The following is a 19,692-nucleotide window of genomic DNA, read 5'->3' as shown; positions in this document are numbered from 1 at the left end:
GATGTCTCTTACATGGTCTTTTCTCATAGTGAGTAGGAATGTGTGCCCAAGCTTATCACCAAAAACTTGATTTTAGAGTTAGTCTATTTTGGGTCATTTTCTCCCTGAGAAGTCAACTTTAAGTATGTGCAAGCAGTTCTGTGAATGTTTCTAGTGGCAAGAAACTAAGGGTCTCTCCCCATTCACCTGCATGGAATTGCCAGATTGGTCAGTGAAGTCCCTTGAATGCAGACCTTCCAGCTCTGCCCAACTCCACTTCAGATGACTCTGGTCCTTGAGGATCTTTGACTGTGATCTTCTGACAGTTTGGGCCAGAGGCAGCCCCCTAGCCCCCTCCTTAATTCCTGAACCTCAGCTGTGTAGCTGAATGCAGATTTATTATTGCTTTAGGTCACTAAGTTTTAATTTGTTATAAGAAATCATTAACAATAAATTAATGCGTTAATGCTCATGAAAACAATTTATAAATACTTATATTCATTTAGTTATATTAAGCAGAAGCATCCCAGAAATCCAAGGAAATTTTAGTATCTTAATAACTTCTTTATATTCATTTTAGGGCTTTTTTTTGGTGGGGATCACACCCAGTGATGATCAAGGATCACTCCTGGTTCTGCACTCAGGAATTACTTCTGGCAGTGCCCAGGGTATCATATGAGATGCTGGGTATCAAATCTGGCACAGCACCTGCAAGGCCTTACCCACTGTACTATCGCTCTAGATCCTAATTTGTCCCCTTATTTCAAATAAAATTGAACTACTGTGGGATATAACTGTGTAATTAGATGGTGGGAAAAGTAGTACTATATGGCTGTTCTCTTTATTCTCATTCAGGACTCACTGTTCCTTATAGATTTCATTCTAGCTCCCTCATCTCAACTGTTCTGTCAGTAATTCAATAGTACTCATGGAATATGAATTGTGCCAATGTATTGACAAATGGGGTAAAAATAAGTGTTGTTGAATAGGAATACCTTTCTTACAGACAAGCACACATATTTTAATAAAACATAGTAGCAGCTCTTATCTGGAGTTTGGGAATGCTTGTTTTGTGACTCTTCTTATAAAACATCATTTACATGTTGCAGCATAGAAAAACCTCTTTAATGGAAAACAATTCATTAAATTCTTTTCACATATGTCCCTCTAAAATACATCTCTCTGCTTCAAAGTTTTGCCTGCAGCCAGTTATGAAATAGCAGCTTATCTCATCACCTATACTGATAACAGTACATTGGCAGTAAATGCGGTCTGGAAATATCAATGGTGCTTTGTTTATGAAAGTTAAACATGTAATGGATAGGGAATGCGTTCACACACACACACACACACACACACACACACACACACACTTTTACCTGAATGAAAAAAGGAAAACAGTAGTCCTCAGTACGCTATGCTGTACTTAACCTGAAAGGAGAGTAAATTCCCTAGAAACTTTATGTTTAGGATTTCTTATTATGGGTGCCCATGTGAATTATCTTCTCCCATTGTCAGACTGGAGCAATTTTGTTTGAAAGATTTCTTGCTTTTTCAATCATGCTAAAGATTTATTCTAAAGTAGTAGCTCTGTAGCACTGTCCTCCCGTTGTTCATCATTTGCTCAAGCAGACCCAGTAATGTCTCCATTTTGAGACTTGTTGTTACTGTGTTTGGCATATTGAATACATCACGGGTAGCTTGCCAGGTTTTGTTGTGCGGGCGAGATACTCTGGGTAGTTTGCTGAGCTCTCCGAAAGGGGCGGAGGAATCGAACCGGGCTCTGCCAGGCTGCGCGCAAGGCAAACACCCTACTGCTGTGCTGTCACTCCAGCCTTCTAAAGTAGTAAGCTGAGATAATAGGACATGAAGGCAAAATGTATCATGTGAAGTAACTTCTAATATTCTGCGATGATCTTGAGGATGCTTTTAACTAAACTTTCAAATTAACAGGTCTCCAGTCATTTCTAAAACACTGGCTATATTGCTTTCAGGTGGCAGCTTTTCTTCCCCTCCCCCACCTTTTTATGCAGGAACCTCAAACCCCGCGATGCTCAGGGGCCATTCCTGGCTCTTTGTTTTGGAATCACTCCTGGTGGTGCTTGGGGTCCATATGGGGGGTGATGGAGATCAAATCTGGGTTGACTACATGCAAGGCAAATGCCTTACTGCTATACCGTTGCTCTGACCCTCTAGGTAGCAGCTTTTCTTAAATATTTCATATATGGTTTCCCTGCAAGGAAAATGTGGTAAGGGACCAGATCCACATAAGTCCATTGACAGTAATGTCATTTTCTTCTTCCTCTGTTGCAAAAATCCTGTTGTACATTTAAAGGAAAAGAAACTTTTCTCCATTTATCATCAGGCCTTAATACCACTAAGGGACATAGAATAGCAAACATAACATCAACCAACAAAAATATAGAATGAAAGAAATTAATCTGTGTTAGAATGAGCACATATTTAGGTGGGTTCAATATAATTTAATCACATTTTAGATAAATAAGCATAAAGTGAGAAAATTATTAAAGATGGTCATCATACTGGAGAACTGTTAGGATGAATTACAAGCACGTATTTCTAATCCTTATCTTATTTGTGAAAAATCAATGTCCTCGTTTTACAAAAGTCTTCTCAGCAGTTCCCTTATCATCAAGACCTCTCCAAAACAAGTTGATCAGAATGCAAAATGGTCTTATAACTCTCTTCCTTGTCTCCTTTTAATTTGTCCTGCTATAAAATTCAGATAACCATATAAAAACTACACATACAGACAAGTTTAGCACCTTTACCTTGCCTCATTGCTCTGCCTGGGACTCCCAGTGATACATGTAATAAAAGAAGTGAGCGCAAGCATTGTGTCGTACTGCTAGTCTTAGATAAAGTCCTCTGTTTTATCCACTGAATAGAATATTGACCCTCAGCTAGATCTATTTGGGTTTTATTATGTTGGCTTATGTTCCTTTTTATACACTTTGTTGAGAGACTTTTTTTTATAAATGGATGTTAAATTCTTTTCAGTGGTTTTCATGAATTTATGATAATCAAAATATTTTTATCCTTCATTTTGATAATACGGTGCATGACATTGTTCTGTGAAGGAAGTATCACCTCTGCACCCTAGAATTAATCCTACTTTCTCAGAATGTATGAGTTTTATTATCCTGTTTAGTTTTCTATTATTTTGTTTAGAACTTTTGATTATATGTTCTTCAAGTATATTGGCCTATACGTGTGTGTGTGTGTGTGTGTGTGTGTGTGTGTGTGTGTGGTAGTAGTGATTTGGGTGGTAGTGTGATTGGGGCTTCATAAAATAAAACTTGGAAATACTCCTTCTTTTTCAAAATATTTTTACTAGTTTGGGATATATAGGTGTTAAACCTTTCACTGCTAAAATTTTCCAGCAAGTCATCTTTCTGTGGACTTTTAATTTGGGAGAGGTTTTGATTATTAAGTCAATCTGCTTACTATTCTTTTGTCTATTCATATTTTATTATCTCTCCTTATGTTGTAGAAAATTGTATGGTTCAAGGAATGTGTTTATTTATTCTGGTTGTCTAATTTGTTGGCATGAAATGTTCATAGTCATCTCATGATCCTTAGTATTTTTCCTTTAGAAATTATAATTTTTCTTTGATTTCTGTTTTTATTTTTATCATTTCTTCTTTTTTTCTTAGTAAGTTTAGCTGCAGTTTTGTTGATTTTTTAGGAGCTCCTAATATTTATTAATATATAGGCCTTTTAAATCTTTCATATATTTCCACTCTATTCTTAATGATTTCTTCTTTTTACTAATTTGGACTTACAATGTTCTCAACACCTGGCCTCTGATGTTTCAACAGGTCATCTTCACATCTTATGAACTTCTGTTCATTGAAGCCCACCTCTGGGTAGATCCCCCAAATAACAGCTCAGAATCCTCTTTGGAACTGCAGTCTCAGAAGACTCTTCTCCCTTCCAGGTAGGCCACATTTCAAATTTCTCACTGCTTACAGTTATATTCCCTGCCACTGGGTGAAGGGGTGGGAGGAAGGAAAAGAGCAATTTTGATCTTATCCTCTGAGTTTCCCAGGGGGCTAACTACAAAGATTCATCCTCAACAGAGCAGAAGCACAGCACACTCAATGGAGAAGATTCTTAAAAGACCACCAAGTGCAATGAATAAAAACAGTCACACTCAGAAGGCTCACCCAACCCCAGCCAGCTCAGTAAATCCTCAGTTGTGGTGATGTTTAATGAACTCAAAGAAATGATGACAAAGGTAGTCAATAAAATACAAGAAAGTATGGGAGTTAAAATGAGAAAACTTCAAGCAGTAATGATGAGGTATTTAAAAAATTTCCATAGACAAGTGCAGAAGTCACTTTGACTATACTTTTTTTTGCCTCTCCCAGGAGTGGTATTGCTGGGTCAAATTGGAGTTCAATTTCTAGTTTTTTGAGAATCGTCCATAGTGTTTTTCCAAAAGGGCTGAACCAGTCGGCATTCCCACCAGCAGTGAGGGAGGGTCCCTTTCTCACCATATCCATGCCAACACAGGTTGCTTTTGTTCATTTGGATGTGGGCCAGTCTCTGTGGTGTGAAATGATATCTCATTGTTATTTTGATCTGCATCTCTCTGATGATTAATGATGTAAAGCATTTTCTCATGTGCCTTTTAGCCATTTGGCTTTCTTCTTTGAGAAAGTTTCTGTTCATTTAGTCACCCCATTTTTTGGATGGGGTTGGATGTTTTCTTCTTGTGGAGTTCAACCAGTACTTTGTATATCCTTGATATCAACCCCTTGTCAGATGTGTATTTGGCGAATATCCTTTCCTGTTCTGTAGACTCTCTTTGTATTTTGGTCACTGTTTCTTTTGAGGTGCAGATGCTTCTTTCTTAGTTTAAGATAGTCCCATTTGTCTATCTCTGTTTTCACTTGCTTGGCCAGTGGCATGACATCTTTGAAGATACCATTAGCTTCAATGTCATAGAGGGTTTTGCCAAATAGCTAGAATATGGAAAAAACCTGAGTGCCCGAGAACAGATGACTGGTTAAAGAAACTTTGGTAAATCTACACAATGGAATACTATGTGGCTGTTAGAAAAAATGAAGTCATGAAATTTACATACAAGTGGTACTACATGGAAAATATCATGCTAAGCGAAATGAATCAGAAAGAGAGGGACAGACACAGAAAGACTGCATTCATCTGGGGAACATAAAATAACAAAATAGAAGACTAACACCCAGGAATAGCCGAGATAAATACCAGGAGTTTTACTCCATGGCTTGAAGGCCAGCCACACACTCTAAGGGTAAAGACAGCTCAGATAGAGAAGGGTGTTGGGAGGATCCTCTCAGGATGGGAGATGCATGCTGAAAGTAGACTATAGACTGAACATGATTGCCACTCAGTGCCTCTTTTGCAAACCACAGCGCCCAAAAGGAGAGAGAGAACAAAAGGGAGTGCCCTGCCATAGATGAAGGGTGGGATGGGGGGGGGATACTGGGATCATTGGTGGTGGAGAATGGGCACTGGTGGAGGGATGGGTACTCGATCATTGTATAACTGAAACCCAAGCACAAAAAGTTGTAAGTCTACAACTGTACCTCATGGTGTTTCACTAATAAAAATTAAAAAAAAATCTCCATAGAGTATCTGAATAGCTGAGAATAATAACAGCTAAGGAAAAGATCAAGGCGAGTTGGAGGAAATAGCTTGAAAAAAATTAAGGTGGGGAAAAAAATCTGAAAAGAAATCAATAGCATATCAGGGAACCATGGATGAATTCAAGGGGGACAATGTATCATGAGAATGATGAGTCTCTTAGAAACAGGAAGGTGAATTTGATCAAGAAAAAATATTTAAAACTTTATAGATAAGAATTTCCCAAAGTCGAGAAGTATAGGCACTGAGATTCAAAAGGCCTGAAAGGTCCCAATGAAAACAGATGCAAATAGGAAAACAACAAGATACATTATAATCAAAATTAAAATCCAAATGATGGATTTTAGAGACAGAGTTTTGAAAGCAACAAGGTAAAAAGGTTATTTACATACAAAGGAAAACCCAGATTCATAGAAGAACTATCAAAGGAGACTCTGAGCCAGAAGGGAATAGAGAGATGTATACAACTCAATGAACTGAACATGTAACCAAAAATCCTCCATCCAGCTGAATTGTTATTTGGATCTGAAGGAACAATATAGAGCCTCAGGGACAGGCAAGAGTTTATGGAACTCACAGCCTTGAAACCAGTCTTGCAAGAAGTGTTACAGGAGCTTCTTTAAAAGGGATGACAAACTCCTCAGTACTTGGTACTGAGTATGGCACTCACTAGATGAAGAAAGGAGTGTTTGTTCCTGTCCTGGTATGAGATTTTATACATTTGCAATAACAAATTAACATTTAGTTTATATCAAACATATATCTTAGGGATTTTTTTAATCCATGGAGGTTTTATTACAAATCTGTTCTTATTAATACAGACACTTAAATGGTATCTGTAATATGATATTTTCTAATATAGAGTCTATATTCCCTTAAGGTAAAGCATACTTTTATACTTTCAGATCCTATGCTTTCAGAGGCCTAATCAGAACCTCCCTTTAAATTTTTTTAAATTCTCTTAACTTTTACTAAGTTTTCCATTTGTTGTATTTATCTATTTCATGTAAGTCTTAAAATGTATTAGCAGATATTTATTTGTAACATTATTTTTAATTTATATGTATGAAAGTTATAGATTTGGGGAAAATATTATTTTATCATTGATTTACAATTTTGTGAAATTCCAGCAGTTTAGTTCCATTTATCTCAGCATATAGGTTATACCATTCGACAACTTTGAGAGAGATCTATCCCAAATATGAGATAAAAAAAACACATAACGAATGGCCAAAGTTATCAGAACTGAAGATTTTGGTTATAGAACTGAGCTTGCATGGCCTTGTGGTTTGGAGGGGTACTTGGGACACTGGGGAGGGAGGCAGGCTCTCTGGTGGCAGGTGTGATGATCTGAATGATGTATTTCTAAAAAGTATAAGTAGCACTTTCCTCCCATTGTTCATCAATTTGCTGTGATGGCGAAATACTCTTGGTAGTTTGCCGGGCTCTCCAAGAGGGCCAGAGGAATTGAACCCTGGGTGAAGGAATCAAACCTGGGTCGGCCGCATACAAGGCAAATGCCCTAGCTGCTGTGCTATCGGCCCTAAGTAACTATTTCAAATTAATCTCAGTACATCAATTAAAATTGGTTTAAAAAAATATAAAATGTCCTTCAATTCTAAGCAATAAATGGAGCAATAGCACAGTGGTAGGGCATTTTCCTTGCACACAGCAGCTCGGCCGAACTGGGTTCGATTCGTCTGCCCCTCTTGGACAGCCCTGCAAGCTACTGAGAGTATCTCGCCCATACGGCAAAGCCTGGCAAGCTACCCATGACACATTCAATATGCCAAACACAGTAACAACAAGTCTTAAAATGGAGATGTTACTGGGCCTGCTTGAGCAAATCGATGAACAATGGGAGGACAGTGACAAAATGACTTAATAATACTTGGGGCTGGGAACTTTTTCTTTTCTGTACTTTGAATACATCGCACACTACTTGTGTCCTAAAGTGTTTCTGTTGAAAAATATGGTATATTCCTTTATGTGTCACATGCTTCTTTTTTCTTGCTCCTTTCCAGATACTTCCCTTAACTTAGACTTGATTAATATCTGTTTTTATGTGGATCTTCTGAGGTCGCTTTTATTTGAAACTTGGTTCTACTTACACTTGGTTCTTTGTTTCCTCCAAGCTATAGCCTGGGCAAGTTTACAGATATTATTTTTTCTAATATATTATCTGTACCTTTCTCTTATTTCTTCTGGAATCCTCATAATAAAACTACTATTATACTTGATGTTCTATGGGTGTCCTTTTTTTTTGATAAATTTTTCTCTTTTGTTGCTCTCTTTGTGAGCTTTACTGCTATATGCCCTCGTACTAATATATGTTCATCTGGTTTATCAATTTTTTGTTGATCCCTTTGTTTATATTTTTAAGTTCTTCACCTTGACTTTGTCTTGGTACATTCTTTTTTAAAAAGTTTTTATTAGTGAAACACCATGAGGTACAGTTGTAAACTTAAAAACTTTTGTGCTTGCGATTCAGTTATACAATGATCAAGTACCCATCCCTCCACCAGTGCCCATTTTCCACCACCAATGATCCCAGTATTCCTCCCACCACCCCCACCCCATTCCCCTCCCACCCACTCTGCCTCTGTGGCAGGGCATTCCCTTTTGCTCTCTCTCTCCTTTTCAGTGTTGTGGTTTGCAATAGAGGTATTGAGTGGCCACCGTGTTCGATCTATAGTCTACTTTCAGCATACATCTCCCTTCCTGAGCAGGTCCTCCAAATAACATTTACTTGGTGTTCCCTTCTCTATCTGAGCTGCCTTTACCCCCAGCATGTGTGGCTAGCTTCCAAGCCATGGAGCAAACCTCCTGGTGCTTATCTCAACTATTCTTGGGTGTTTGTCTCCCATTCTGTTACTTTATATTCCACAGATGAGTGAAACCTTTCTGTGTCTAGTCCTCTCTTTCTGACTCATTTCACTTAGCATGATACTTTCCATGTTGATCCACTTATATGCAAATTTCATGACTTCATCTTTTCTATTGCTCCAGGGCTATAGCAATAGCACAGCAGTAGGGCGTTTGCCTTGTGTGCAGCCAGCCCGGCTGAGCTGGGTTCGATTACTCTGCCCCTCTTGGAGAGCCTGGCAAGCTACTGAGAGTATCTCGTCCGCACGGCAAAGCCTGGCAAGTACCTGTGATGTATTCAATATGCCAAACACAGTGACAACAAATCTCAAAATGGAAACGTTACTAGGCCCACTCGAGCAAATCGATGAACAATGGGAGGACAGTGTTTGTTTTTCATCTTTTCTAACAGCTGCATAGTATTCCATTGTATAGATGTACCAAAGTTTTTAAAATCATCTTGGTATATTCTTGTATTTCCTGTTTTTAAATTTTCACTTTATTCTTTTGAATTTGGAAAGATTCTTTTTGATCTTTAAAAATTTTATCTCATAAATTACTTATCTCCGGCTGGAGTGATAGTCCAGTGGGGAGGGTGTTTGCCTTGCATTCACCAGACCTGGGTTTGATCCTCAGTATCCCATACTGTTCCCTGAGTACTGAATGTGACCCAAAAAGCCAAAAAAAAAAAAAAAGAGTACCTATCCTGTGAACTCTGCCAGATGAGTCCTGAACACAAAACAAAGCAAAACAAAAAAATAAAGAATAAATTACTTATCTCAGTTTTCATTTTTGGATAATACTTAGGTTTCTTCATTTTTCTAGATTTTCTGTGTTATATATTAAGTGAGACAGCTCTCTCACTCTTGAAACTGTCTTTATAAAAGGGATAATTCTTATAATTAAAATTTTCTCAATTTTTGTTGTCTCTGAAACATTTGTTGTGTTTGTCCAGACAGCATGTTTCTTCCTGACAGTACCTCATTATTGAGGGAATGCATTCCTTGGGGTGTGATGTATTTAATACCAAAGTTCAGGATGTCTTGAGACCTTGTCTCAGGTGTCCCCTTTTGAAAGTATGTCACTATGTATGTTCTGCAATACTGGTCTTCAAAGCAAACAACAGAGAAGCGTTCCCTGGGGATAATTGTGAGAATTTGGATTGTTTAAACAAGTTTATAATCTCTTCCTGTGCAGTATGGTGAAGCTGTAGCAAGCCGAGAGAGAAGACAGTGGCCCATGTTTCCTCAAAGTGCCTCCATTTACAGTGGTGCAATATTAGGTCCAACTCCTTTGCCAGTTCCAATCTGGTAATCTCTTTCTAAAGTCCCAAAGCAAAATGTGAAGGTTTTCTTTAGGTTCGTGGAGAAAGGAAAGTTACTATCATAATCACCTATTCTCATCTTTGAAACTTTCCGAAATAAGCAAAACAATATTGCCCACCTCACATGTTCTTTATATATAATTGACATCCTGCTGATACTACCACCAGTTCTTTGGATATTGATCTCATTGCCTTGAAACTGGATCATTTTGACTGCCTCACACTATAAAGCAAGGTAAGAATATTCATAGATGATTTCTAAGAGTAGATACTTAAAATTCTTTGCATCACCATCCTGATCCCTTAGAATACCCACTCTTGGAGTTAGCCTCTATACTATGAAAAAATCCAGACTCATTCAACTGGCAGTAACCTCAGAAGAAAACTGGAAAAAAGGCATGATGATAAAATAGAGCATTAGCGAAGGATATGAGACTCTGATAATATCTTGGAGCTACTAATCACCTAATCTTTAAATAATCTTATATTATTATGTGAAACAGTACATTTTCTTGTTATTTATGTCAGCTGAATGAGAGGTATATATTACATGCAGTTGGAATCTATTTTTATGCTGAAAGTGCCAGAATACTGAGTTGTGTTTAAACAACAAATATACCTATTATCTCATGTTTCAAAAAAAATCAGAGGTTGTGTCATTCTGGAGTTGGTTGCTAGTTCAACAATCTTATCAAAGGTCTAACACAGTCTAACTTTCTACTTTACTAATGTCAATAAGCCAGTAATTGCATTCATGTTGCAAGACAGAGGCATCCACTCCAAAAAAAACATGAAAAAGCAAATGCCTAGTTAATGAAAACCACAAAGATGGAAAACCTGTTTGAGAATCCCCACAGCCCTTACTTCAGGTCCTATTGACTAAGATCATTTTTAATATATTCACGTCTTAGTGGTGAGGGAAAAAAGGTAAGAAACAGAGGGATTTAATATCTCCTAAAGCTGTTCTCTGCCACCAGCCACGGACACTGCCTTGAATAAAAGGTAAAGGTAAACGCCCTCCCGTTGATCGTTGATTTGCTCGAGCGGGCCCAGTAACATCTCCATTGGAGACTTTGTTATTACTGTGTCTGGCATATCGAATACTCTCGGTAGCTTGCCGGGCTCTCCGAGAGGGGCGGAGGAATCGAACTCGGGTCGGCCATGGTGGCCGCTTGTAAGGCGAACGCCCTACCCGCTGTGCTACCGCCTTGAATAAAGTACATGATTTTCCTTTATCTTCTGGCATATTATAATTGAGAGAGATAAAAAATCTCCAACTTAAAACAGTAATTTATAATCAATAAGGAAGTGGGACTCTCTCACTCTCTCCCTCCTCACCCCTCACCCCCGCCCTCTTGGTTTTAGTCCACACCCAGTGATGCTTAGCTCTTACTCCTGACTCTGCACTCAGGAATTACTCCTGATGGTACTCAAAGACCCTATGGGGTGCAAAGCTGAATAAAATAATAATATTATATATAGATAGGTGTTATATACTGCTTAAGGTATCAGCAGATAAATAGTTCACATTTCTTATCAATATATGTATTAAACAAAAGGGCAGCAGCAATTTTATAAAGTGACTGTTATCAGACTTGAGGAGAAGCATTGATAGCAACACAATAGTAATGGGAGACTTTAATACCCTCTCTCATCGTTGGACAGATTAACCAAACAGAATATTACAGAAAGAACAGTGCTAAATGGTAAATTCGAAGAACTGGAACTAATAGACAGGCTATCCATCTCCCCAAAGTCAAATACAATTCTTCCCCAGTGCATATGGTACCATTTCTAGGAGCTATCACATGTTGCAACACAATTTAAATACACAAGTTTAAAAAACAGAAATCATAGCAGCATATTCCCAGACCACAATGTCATGAAGGTGGAAATTCACTATATAAAGGGAGTTGAGAATAGCTCCAACATTTGTACACTGGAAAATATGCTGTTAAGTAGTAAGTGCATCAAAGAGGAAATCAGAGAATTAAAAGTATTCCTCAAAATTAATGAAGAAAATGTGAAATGCTTACACATTGAGAACTATATGTTGCTACTGAGAGAAATAAAGAAGGACACCAGAAAATGGAAAAATATCCCTTGTTCATGAACAGGTAAAAGTAGTGTTGCCAAAATGATAATCTTACTTTAACATTTTAGATACAGTGCAACTACCGTCTAAGTTCTAAGGACATTGTTTAAATACTTGAAACAAACTCTACTCAACTGAATCCTGTATAATGATCTAGGTAAGGTAGTCATTTTGACAATGTTACTGCGGTAGGGCATTTGCTTTGCACGCAGCTGGCTGGCCGAGCTGGGTTCGATTCCTCTGCTACTCTCGGAGAGCCCGGCAAGCTACCAAGAGTATCTCGCACACACGGGAAAGCCTGGCAAGCTACCCATGATGTATTCAATATGCCAAACACAGTAACAAGTCTCATGAGGGAGATGTTACTGGGCCTGCTTGAGAAAATCGATGAACAATGGGAGGACAGTGCTACAGTGCTACTTCTACCTATTTGCAAACATGAAACATTTTTTCCATTCCATGGCATTTTCTTATTTTTTTCATGTTTTATTTTGCTTAACTTTGATTTTTGGGCCATATTCTGTGATGCTCGGGGGCTGCTCCTGGCTCTTCACTTGGGAATTACTCCTGGTGGTGTTCAGGAGACCATATGTAATTCTAGGGATCAAACCCAGACCCCTGCAAGGCAAATACCCTATCCACTATACTATTGCTCTGGACCATATAGTGTTTTACTTTTAATGTGTAGCTCTTTCAAGAGTTCTGTTAATTTTATTCCAAGTTATTCTGTGTTTTTGGCATTTTAAATTGGAACAATCTTTTTAATTTCTTTCTTTTTTAGATCACTATTTGCACAGAAATGCTACAAATTTTTGTGTATTGGTTTTGTTGCCTGAAAATTGACTGTATTGTTTCTAAGAACTTTTTAGTTCAATCTTTAGACTCTACTGTGTATATTATAATATCATTTGCAAGTAGTGATGTTTTATTTTACAATCTGGATCCCTTTTGGTTTTTTTCTTGCCTAGTTACTATGGCAAGTATAAGGCTATATTGAATAATAGTGAAGAAAGTGGACATCCTTACCTTGAGTTTTATCTCAGAAAGCTTTTGATTTTTTGCCATTGAGCATGATGCCAGCTGTAGGTTGGCTGCAAATGGCCATTGCATTGCTATCATGCAGTACATCCCTTCTGTTCATAGTTTGAAGATTTTATATATAGTGAGGTATTTTATCATAAATAGATGTTGAATCTTGTCAATAGCTTTATTTTGATCTTTTATGTAATAATGTGTTTTTATCTCTACATTTATTGATATGGCATATTACATTAATTGATTTTATAAACTTAACCATTCTCGCATATCCATAATAAATATCACTTGATTTTGGTTTATGATCTTTTTGATAAATTGTTAGATTTGGCTAAGATTTTGCTGTAAATTTTTGTATCATTATTCATCAGGGAGAGACAAGTAAGGAGAGGACGAGTAAGGAGAGGCTGCTAAAATCTCAGGGCTGGGATGAATGGAGATGTTACTTGTGCCCGCTCAAGCAAATTGATGAACAACGGGATGACAGTGATGCGGTGATTCATCAGGGATATTTATCTATAATTTTCCTTTTTTTAAAAGTGGTGTTGCTATTTGCCTTTGGTACAAGGTTAATAATTAGTTTCATAGAAACTGTTAGGAAGGAGTCCAGATTAATTAATAGTTTCAAAGAGCTAGGGGAGTGCATTTAGTAAGTTTTCTTCAAAGTGTTAATGGAACTCACTGGTGACCCTATCTGGGACAGATGGGTTTTGCTCATATGATTACTTGATCACTTGACATCCCGTTACTCATCGATTTGCTCGAGCGGGCACCAGTAACATCTCCATTCGTCCCTGTTGCATGCTAGTGTAGCTCAATGGCGTCTGCTCGTTCTAGGAACACGAACAGCCTCAAACCTATCATTCAGGGTCTTAACAAAGAAGTCTTACCATCTCATAGGTGGGCAGCCATGCAATCTTTTGATGTCCAATGGAATCCAGTCGGTAATGGCTCTAGTCCAGCGATCGTTTCCAAATCTCATTACGTGTCCAGCCCATCTGATTTTCGATGCCTTGGCAAGCAAAACAGCGTCCCTGATTCTTCACTGTCGATGGAGGTCGGAGCTTCGGATTCTTTCTCTCATTTGAGTGAAGCGTGATATTCTAAGCATAGCTCAAAAGAGATTCCTCTTTGGGAGACCCGAATGGCATACTTAGCCTGTTTGCTCATATGAAGATTTTTAATTACTGTATCAATTTCCTGTATTGTAATTTGTCTGTTCAGTATTTTGCCTTCTCTTTATTCAATTTTGGGTGGTTATATGCTTCTTCTAGGAATTCATTAATTTCTTCTAGTTTTTACAGCTTGACAGCATAGAGTTATTTGTATGAACCTCTTAATCCTTTGTACTTCTATGAAGTTTGTTGTAATTTCTTTGTTTTCACTCTGATCCAAGTTTTTTTTTTTCATTCCCCTCATGAGTCTAACTAAGAGTTTGTCTATATAGCTTATTCTTAAAAAAAAAAGCTCCTGAAGCTCAGAAGAGATGTCAAGCCAATAAAACTCCCAGTCTCTGTGACCTTCTTGGAGCGGGGACAAGCAGGCTTCCCCAATCCCACCATTCTGCCCAAAGGACCAGCATCCCTACCCACATGCCACAGCCTTCTGCATATGAAGGGACCAGCTCCACAGCTTCATGACTGATCTTGGAATAGATAACAGTGAATCAGTCCTCTTTGTTCCATAGCTCCTGGAGAGTGCAATGGTGTATGAGACCACTCCAAATTTCACACTACCGACAACACAGCAAATGAGATGTGAAAGTTGCACAGAAACCCACTAAGTTCAATAACCAAAAATAATAATGCAGAAGGCTCAACTAGCAACAAACATCTCAGTAAATCCTCAGGCAATGGCCTTAATAACACCATTGTGAGATGTAACAATTTTCAAAAACATTTTTTACTGAAATGGTTTTTGATAATTTCATTCCCATTTTGTTGTAACAAACAATATAAAAATAATTTATTTCATGCCTGATAAGGGGGATAGCTTGGGAGGTGAGTGGAAAACTGGTAACATTGGTGGAGGGAAGGTTAGACTGATGATGGTACTGTTTATATGCCAGAAACTACTGCATTATGACCAACTTTGTAATTCGTGGTGTTTAAATAAAAATTAATTTTTTTAAAAAAACAGCTTCTTGTTTCACTGATAATTGTTTTCTTCATTTCTGTATCATTATTTCTGCTCTACTTTTTATTATGTCATTTCTTATACTATGTGATTCATTTGTTGCTCCATTTCCAGGTTCTTAAGATGAGGGTGAGTGTTTAGGTTACTGACTTGAGCTTGCTCATTCTTTATGTGAGATTGTATTTCTAGGAACTTTCCTTAATATAACATTTGTCATACCCCATAAAATCTGATAGAAACTTTTTCTCTTTTATATTAAAAAGTATTTGTATTTCTTCTCTGGTAACCTCTTTGATACTGTAGTTTAATAACAGTATGTAGTTCAGTTTTCAACTGATAAAATTTTCAACTTTCTTTTTATTAATTTCTACATTTTTGACATTGTAGCCAAGATATATATTTTATTTCCTTTTTGTGTGATTTTATGTAAGCTAGAATTATGCCTCACTATGTGACCTGTTTTCAAGGACATCCCATGAGCACCAAAAAACAAAATGTATTTGGATTTTGGGGGTGGAGAAAAAATACAGAAATTAAATATAAATTGAACACTGAATTTTGAGAATTGGCTTTAATTCATATGACTATTCAATAGCCCTTTAAATATAAGTTGTCTATTATTACAAAAAGTAAAGTTGAATATGGAGTTAAATTGATACATTTGAGTCTGTCAATACTTTGATCAATATTTTGATTCCAGATTGTCTCAGGGAAAGCAGAAAAGACAACATAATCACCAAAAACAACACTCATAAATACATTTCTGCGTTTATGATGCCTGGTTACTTCAAAACAGTTGTTCATGTATTTCTCAGACACTTTGAAAAAATGAAGATATTTTAAAGCTTGGTGTTTCTCTGCTCTTTTTTCCATTCCTTCACTACCATTTCCAGAAATACAGTTTTTTGTAAATATGATTTATCTTGACTCTATAAAATGTATGCATTTAGATTACAAGATTACCAGAGTTTTTCTTTATATATTTTACTGCATCAACATTATTTTTTTCTGTCTGATAAATTTTGTTTCTCAAGTATGAAATAGGCAACAGTGTGTCATAATAATTAAAATATCTATTTCTGTCTTGAATATATCACTGGTGGTCAAAAATTTTCTGAGGTGTATAAAAAGTCTAAACATATGGTGCTGTTTGGCAGGAGGAGATAGTGGTGGAGGGATCCTTGCACTCTAGTGATGAGCATAGCATAGAAAATAAAAAAAAGATGTAGAAAAGCTAGACAAAAAGTTAAGAGTCTAGGTGTTGTGTTTATGTTCAGTAGGAAGAAGGGTATGTGTGCAGTGAAAATAATCTGGGATATTTGCCAACACTTACATCAATAGAAATACAGGAAAGCCTATCATCCTGCGATTTTTATAAACCATCTTATGAGCTTAGATAGGGTACATATAGAGTCAGAAATAATGACCTCACATTAGGGCAAACATGTAGCACAGGACAGAATATGAGAAAGAAATTGCCTACAGAAATTGTGCCAATAAGGAAAAAAGTAAATTCTGGAGTAGACTGACCTGTGCAACACATTGTATCACCAAATTGGTTTGATTCCAGTACATATCAGTGCTGATAACATGGGAGAATTATATGGATTGCCTGTGCCTTATTCCCAAGTCCAGGAGAGATTCACAAGAAGTGGTTCCTATGAGTGAGGCAGGAATAATTCCAGAGCATTGTTGGGCATGGCCCCAAAACCAAAAGGAAGAAGAAAGAAAAGAAAGAAAGAAAGGAAGGAAGGAAGGAAGGGAGGAAGGAAGGAAGGAAGGAAGGAAGAAAGAGAAAGAAAGAAAGAAAGAAAGAAAGAAAGAAAGAAAGAAAGAAGGAAAGAAAGAGAGAGAAAGGGAGGGATGGAGGGAAGGAAAAGGAGGGAGAAGGGGAGGGGAAGGAAGGGAAGGGAGGGGAGGGGAAGGGAAGGGAAGGAAAGGAGAAAGAAAGGAAGAAGGAAGGAAGGAAGGAAGGAAGGAAGGAAGGGAAAAAAGGAAAAGAAAAGAAAAAAAGAAAGCTGATCTAAGTACTGCCCATATGACTTAATTTGTTGAGGTTTTTTCTTTCACTGGCGGTCCTGGTTTGGCTTGATGGAATGTGGAGGGTGTTTGTGGGGTCTAGTATCTCTGAATGTCCTGGGTGTGAGCTGCAATGGAACATTTCATACACCACAGAGCGGGACCCTCAGAAACTCCCTTGTGGTAACCTGGGAATGATAGCCTGATTACTCTGGGAGGGTGTCTGTTTCCTTGGGAAACATGGATAAGTACAAATCACTCTAGGGCTGGTGGGAGTGGGGAGTTGGGGTGAAGCACTCTGAAACCAGAAAGCAGACAGTGTGGGCTCTTAAGGAGCCCAGTGAGGAGGAAGGGCGGTCTGGGCAGGCCACAGAGTGAGGGAGTGAACTGCAGGTTTGGAAATGGTAGTATAAGATATCACAGAGGCTTCCTACCAGAGACAGCTGCTCCAGCAAGAAGTAGGTGCTGGGAACAGTTTTGTGAATGTGAAAAATCAATAATATGGACCTCAAAAACCAGAACCAAAGTTCAACATACAGACTAACCCTTTATACTAATAATTTATTTCTACATGCCTTTTGTTTATGAATAAAGAAATAGAGTATGCCCTAATAAAACTTGGATCAAGTGATTAATGTAAGTAAAATGACCATATTTGAACTTAAAAAAATTTTAAAGTCTTAAACACATATTTAATGAACAGTGGCCTGAGTAGATATTATATATGCCTTTATAATTCTAATCCGTCTGATCTGAAGAATATTCTCACATTATGAATATGAGACAGACTTATTAGTTGCATTGAACATCTGACCCATACATATTTTTTAAAAAGATGTGTAAGTTCTTTTTTTTTTTTTTGCTTTTTGGGTCACACCTGGCTCTGCACTCAGGAGTTACTCCTGGCTCTGCACTCAGGAGTTACTCTTGGTGGTGCTCAGGGAACCATATGGGATGCTGGGAATCGAACCCGGCAAACGCCCTACCCGCTGTGCTATCTCTCCAGCCCCGAAAAAAAAAAGATCCGTAAATTCTTGAGCAAAAAAAAATTCTTTATTTAGTTTATAGTACTTGGCACAGAAGACTTGAACACTTGAAATAGCAAACAATTTAGAAAACAGATACAAAGATAATAAAACACTGTTATTTGACTCTTGACTTGTAATCACTTGAACTTTAATTTTAACCCGCTAGTATGTGATTACACAATATAAATGCACATTTTTAGTCATATTTGGGGCATGTCTTGTCATTGACCAAGATGCTTGTTATTTGTAAATACTTATTAAAATTAAAAAAAAGAGAAGAGCATCTATCCACCTATAATTTATTTATTACATTTATTTCATTTTAATATTTTATTGGATAAGCTCCTTGAAAATAAAGATTTTTTTGGGGGGAATTTCACACTAACAAGCAACCAGACATTCCTGGGGGGAAAAGAATCCCTCATAAATATTTGTTTAATTGAAAGTCACCATAAAAATATAAAGTGCTAAAACCTTAAATATTTTTCTTATATTCAGTAATACTCCTTCCAAGATTAATGAGTCACATTACTTTTAGCAAATTCCATATATGAACTTCATCTCTGTAAGAGGATTTCTACACCAGCCCTTCAGTATTATTGAAATATTTTCAATTTATTCATGTTCTCAGTGGTGTTAGGCTTGTCTTAAAGTTTCAGTGGACATTTGATGCTTGAATGAAGTAAGTTTTTATCTTCATTTTTTGTTAGAGAGCTAATAGAGAATTTTGCAAAAGAAATCTATGGATAATAGTGTGAAACTGAATTACCTTGTTTAACTAGATGATATGATAGCTTTCCCCCCTTTTCACATCTATAAAAAAACGAGGGGAGAAAGCAGATACCACACTTGATACTACACTTGATCTTAACCAAAAGGCCCACTGGAGCGATAGCACAGCGGTAGGGCTTTTGCCTTGCATGCGGCCAGTCCGCTGAGCCGAGTTTGATTCCTCTGCCCCTCTCGGAAAGCCTGGCAAGATACCTACCGAGAGTATTTCACCCACACGGCAAAGCCTGGTAAGCTCCCTGTGACATATTCAATATGCCAAACACAGTAACAACAAGTCTCACAATGGAGATGTTACGCTCAAGCAATTCGATGAGCAACGGAAGGACAGTGTACAGTGTACAAGAGAAAGTAGGTGGCAAGTATTATATAACTCCGATGATACTGCTACTATGGTTTCAATTTCTGTCTCTATATGATCTTTAAGGAACCGTTTACTCATAGAAAACAGCTATTTAACTTATGATTTTTATCTTAATTTACTTAATCAACACACTACCTGAGATCTACTGTGTGTTAGAAATGATTGCAGTGTTAGGTATGAGGTGTATTGAAGATTTCACCAGATATTCAAATTCTACCTTCATGTGATCTATTTACCACAGATTTGTCCTCATACTTTTTATATCAGGGTACCTGCTTCCATAAAGTCTAAACTCATCCTCAGTACAATTTGAGATGTCATACCTTTCTCTTGACATAAACAGCAGAATCTGTGGAAAGAAGGGCATAATGAAAGAACGGAACAGGGTGACAGACGCTGCAACATT

Source organism: Sorex fumeus, unplaced genomic scaffold (genome assembly GCF_029834395.1).
Source record: "Sorex fumeus unplaced genomic scaffold, SorFum_2.1 ptg000131l, whole genome shotgun sequence".
Classification (NCBI taxonomy): Eukaryota; Metazoa; Chordata; class Mammalia; order Eulipotyphla; family Soricidae; genus Sorex; species Sorex fumeus.
The sequence above is the reverse complement of the archived record's forward strand: the minus strand, read 5'-3'. Positions refer to the sequence as shown.